Source organism: Mus caroli, chromosome 1 (genome assembly GCF_900094665.2).
Source record: "Mus caroli chromosome 1, CAROLI_EIJ_v1.1, whole genome shotgun sequence".
NCBI lineage: Eukaryota > Metazoa > Chordata > Mammalia > Rodentia > Muridae > Mus > Mus caroli.
In genome coordinates this window covers 67,422,749-67,428,112 of record NC_034570.1, presented here as the reverse complement: position 1 = coordinate 67,428,112, position 5,364 = coordinate 67,422,749, and the positions used below count along the sequence as shown (strand labels likewise).

The window sequence follows — 5,364 nt, the reverse complement described above, 5'->3', positions numbered from 1 at the left end:
GCATCCCTTGGGGCTGGAGTTGTGAGTTTCCCAATGTGTGTATTGGGGGGAACAAAACTCTGGTCCTCTGGAAGAGAAGCAAGTGCTCCTAACTGAGCCCTCTCTCTAATCTCTGATCTGTAATCTTTACAATAGTCAAGGTCATGCAAGTCAAGAGAGACTGAGATTGTTACAGACTGAACTAGATACAAGAGACATGATATCTAAGCCCCAGGTGAGTTCCTGGACTGTTACATTTCATAATAAAAGACCTTGTCAAAGAGAGCAGAAATGTATCTGCAGGAAAGATGGTGGCAACACAGAAGCACTGACTGTTTGACATTAATGGTTGCCCTTGGCTAAGTAGGAGGATGTATTTGTTATAGACAGTATATATATCCACACAGAGGTGACATGTGGGCAAAAGGACCTCTTATTAGAAATTTACTCTGGAATAATTTAGAGAGCCAGGAGGATCACAAATTTAAGGCTAAATGGACTATGTAAGGGTCCTGCACGGGCTACATATTAAGACTGAATAATAGTAGTAGCAGTATTAATAATGATGATGACATCAATAATAACTATTATTATTATTTAAAAAAGGATTTACTTCATTTGTAACTTGCCTGAATATTTGAAGTTGTTTCCAAAATTAAAATAAAAAATATGCTATATAAATGAAAATATGAAAAAAATATAAGGTATAGTTAGGAGAAACAAATCAATATAAACAAGACCAGAGGTGGGAATTAGCAAATACAGATTTAAAAATAAATAATAATATCTTTCCTCACTGATTTTCTAAAATCAATTAAAAACAGTAACCTACAGTTACAGAATGCATAGTGAGTCCCAATCAGGACAAATCAGAAAAAAAAAATCACACCCAGGTGTTTGAAAGAAAACTTCTAAAAACCCAAATTAGGGAATACATTGCTTTAAAAAGTTAAATGCACATACACATTATAATATGAAATTTAGGTGATCTCTTAATATAAAATTTTAGGAGAACTTGTTCTGTATAATTATTATCCACTAGTGAAATAATAATTTTAATTGGTTTGTCTAAAAACTACAATATTATATTTGTCATTTAAACAGAAAAGACATGAAAAGATAGTTCAAGATGTGTATGTGTAAACCATACAGTGGAAAAAAGACATCATTTTCAACAAATGGAGCTGGTTCAACTGGCAGTCAGCATGTAGAAGAATGCAAATCAATCCATTCTTATCTCCTTGTACAAAGCTCAAGTTCAAGTGGATCAAGAACCTCCACATAAAACCAGATATACTGAAACTAATAGAAGAGAAAGTGGGGAAGAGCCTTGAGCACATGGGCACAGGGGAAATTTCCTGAACAGAACACCAATGGCTTGTGCTGTAAGATCAAGAATTGACAAGTGGGACCTCATAAAATTGCAAAGCTTCTGTAATAACTGTCAATAAGACAAAACGGCAACCAACAGATTGGGAAAAGTTCTTTACCAACCCTACATCTGATAGAGGGCTAATATTCAATATATACAAAGAACTTAAGAAGTTAGACTCCAGAGAACCAAATAACCCTATTAAAAATGGGGTACAGAGCTAAACAAAGAATTCTCAACTGAGGAATACTGAATGGCCGAGAAGCACCTAAAGAAATGTTCAACATCCTTAGTCATCAGGGAAATGCAAGTCAAAATAACCCTGAAATTCTACCTCACATCAGTCAGAATGGCCAAGATAAAAAACTCAGGTGACAGCAGATGCTGGCGAGGATGAGGGGAAAGAGAAACACTCCTCCATTGCTGGTGGGATTGCAAACTGGTACAACCACTCTGAAAATCAGTTTGGTGGTTCCTCAAAAATTGGACATAGTACTACCAGAAGATCCAGCTATACCACGCCTGAGCATATACCCAGAAGATGCTCCAACATGTAATAAGAACACATGCTCCACTATGTTCATAGCAGCCTTATTTATAATAGCCAGAAGCTGGAAAGAACCCAGATGTCCCCCAACAGAAGAATGAATACAGAAAATGTGTACATTTACACAATGGAGTACTACTCAGCTATTAAAAACAACAAATTCATGAAATTCTTAGGCAAATGGATGAAACTAGAAAATGTATCCTGAGTGAGGTTACCCAATCACAAAAGAACACACATGGTTTATACACTCATTGGTAAGTGGATATTAGCCCTGAAGCTCGGAATATCCAAACTACAATTTACAGACCAAATGAAGCTCATGAAGAAGGAAGACCAAAGTATGTATTCTTTGGCCCTGCTTAGAAGGGGGAGCAAAATGCCCATAGGAGGAGATACAGAGACAAAGTGTGGAGCAGAGACTGGAGACTGGAGTCCACACAGAGACTGCCCCACCTGGGGATCCATCCCATATACAGTCACTAAACTTAGACACTACTGTGGATGCCAACAAGTGCTTGCTGACAGGAGCCTGATATAGGTGTCTCCTGAGAGGCTCTGCCAGTGCCTGAAAAATTCTGAGGTGCATGCTCTCAGCCAACCATTAGACTGAGTACAAGGTCCCCAATGAAGGAGCTAGAGAAAGGACTGAAGGATCTGAAGGAACTTGCGCCCCATATTGAACAACAATATGAATTAACCAGTACCCCCAGAGCTCCCTGGGACTAACCACCAATCAAAGAGTACACATGATGGGACCCATGGCTTCGGATGCATATGTAGCAGAGGATGGCCTTGTTTGACATCAATGGGAGGAGAGGTCCTTGATCCTGAGAAAGCTCAATGCCCCAGGGTAGGGAAATCCCAAGACAGGAAAGCAGGAGTGGGTTGGATAGTGAGCAGGAGGAGGGGGAAGGGGGAAGAGGGGATTTTCAGAGGGGAAACCAGGAAAGGGAATAACATTTGAAATGTAAATTAAGAAAGAAAATATCTAATAAAAAATAACAAAAAAGGTGTGTGTGTGTGTGTGTGTGTGTGTATTTCTTCATACATGTGTGAATTCGTTTGGAGGTCAGAGGTCAACATTGGACAGTTTTTCTCAATCATTCTAGGTCTTGAGAGCAGGCCCGTTACTGAGTTTGATAGTCACTGATTGGATTAAACTGGCTGCTTGGAGCCTCCTGCCTCCATCTCCCTAGTCCTGGTATTGCAGGTACCAGCAGCCACCCCTAGCTTTTTATATACGTGCTGATGGGGCTCCAAATATAGGTAATTATGCTTGCCTGGCAAGGACTTTCCCAACTGAGCTATCTCCCAGCTCCAGAGGGATTTGTAATGGCTGAAATGAATTAGCAACCTTGGGTTAAATGTGTAATGAAGGCAATTTTTAAAGAAATGACAGGAAATTAAGGTGTATTCACTTAATAAAGCCAGACACAAGTTTCATAGCACCCTCACCCTGTGAGAAAGCTAAAGGACCTGAAGGGAGAGGTTAGATTTTAGAGCCGTAGGAATGAGTACACACAGCGATGGGCTGCGTGCCAAGGTTTCTGTTTTCTTAGACAGTTAAGGTTTAAATGCAAAAGCAACACTGTAGTTCTAACTCATGTAGAAATACAATGTAACATACCAGATGAGACTGGAGGGGAATGAAGACTGCAGATGCTCCTGGATTGCCAATAGCATTGAATCCTAACAAATCCACCATACACTGAAAATATCCTTTAGTTAAAAATACATTTAAAGGAAGCGACGACTTCTCATCATGGTGGACCCTGAAGATAAGGCACTTCCAGACTACCACAAGAAGCTGCTAGAGCACAAAGAGACTGATGGCTGCCTTAAGGAGCCGAGGGAACAATGAAAGGAACCTACCACGCAGTATGAAAAGTCTGATAATGATCTGAAGGCACTACAAAGTGTGGGGCAGGTTGTAGGTGAATCACTTAAACAGTTAACAGAGGAAAAAAATCACTGTTAAAACAACAAGTGGACCAAGATACGTCATAGGTTGTCGTCAGCAGTTTGATAAAAGTAAGCTGAAGCCAGGACCCAGAGTTGCCTTGGATTGGACCACACTAGCCATCATGAGCTATGTGCCAAGGGAGGTGGATCCATTGGTTACAACATGTCACATGAGGATCCTGGAAATGTATCTTATTCTGAGATTGGAGGCCTGCCAGAACTGATTTGGGAATTAAGAGAGGTAATAGAATTACTCTTACAAATCCAGAATTATTCCAGCGTGTAGGAATTATACCTCGAAAAGGCTGTTTTCTCTATGGACTCAGGCACTGGGAGAATACTCTTGGCAAGAGCTGTTACCAGCCAGCTGGACTGCAACTTCCTAAAGGTTGTATCTAGTTCTACTGGAGACAAGCCCATTGGTGAAAGTGCTCGTTTGATTAGAGAAATATTTAATTAGGCCAGGGACCACGAGCCATGCATAACTTTTACGGATGAAATAGATGCTATTGGTGGCTGTCGGTTTTCTGAGGGAACTTCAGCTGACAGAGATGTTCAGAGAACTTTAATGGGGTTACTAAATCAAATGGATGGATTTGATACTCTGCATGGAGTTAAAATGATCATGGCTACAAACAGTCCAGATACACTGGATCCTGCTTTGCTGTGCCCAGGAAGATTAGATAGAAAAATACATATTGATTTATCAAATGAACAAACAAGATTAGATATATTGAAAAATCCACACAGGCCCTATTACAAAGCATGGTGAAATAGATTATGAAGCAATTGTAAAGCTTTCAAATGGCTTTAATGGAGCAGACCTGAGAAATGTTTGTACCGAAGCAGGTATGTGGGCAATTCATGCCAATCACGATTTTGTAGTTCAGGAAGACTTCATGAAAGCAGTCAGAGAAGTGGCTGACTCCAAGAAGCTAGAGTTCAAACTAGACTATAAACCTGTGTAACTTACTATAAGGGTTTTGGTGGCTGCATGACAGACAGACATTGGCTTAATGTAAAAATAAAGTTAAGGAAAATTAAAAAAAAATGGATTTAAAGGACAGTGAGATGACCTAGTGGGTAAAGGCACCTACGTCCAATCCTGACTACTTGAGTTTGATCTGGAGGGGTTGGGGCAGGATGAGTTCACCTGCCCTCCTGCCCTCAGGCCCTCTCTCTCTACTACTATTGCATGTGATGAGGTGGGAAGAAGGAAGGGCCTCACCCCTGCACCCACACCACCTCAGGCAGACAAGTAGCAGCCCTAGCTCTCCCTTACTCTCTCCCTTGGGACCAGCTCACCTGTCCACCCCTCCCCCCCCCCCCCGCCCCCGCGCACTCCCACACACACCAGGGTCAGCTTTGCTGTGCTTTCCAGGTGAGGTGCAGGGCCTGCTCTTCTGAGTGCTGCAGCTGGCGAGGGGGCAGTTCTCTCATACATACAGCCTCAGGGCTGACTCACCCACATGTCCGACAGGAGAGCCAGCTCTACTGAGCT

General features: G+C 41.5%; 1 pseudogene; it reads left to right on the top strand.

Moving 5' to 3' along the window:
* Positions 1 to 3,654: 3,654 nt before the first annotated feature.
* LOC110303134 lies at positions 3,655 to 4,831 on the top strand (annotated as a pseudogene).
* Positions 4,832 to 5,364: the final 533 nt, after the last annotated feature.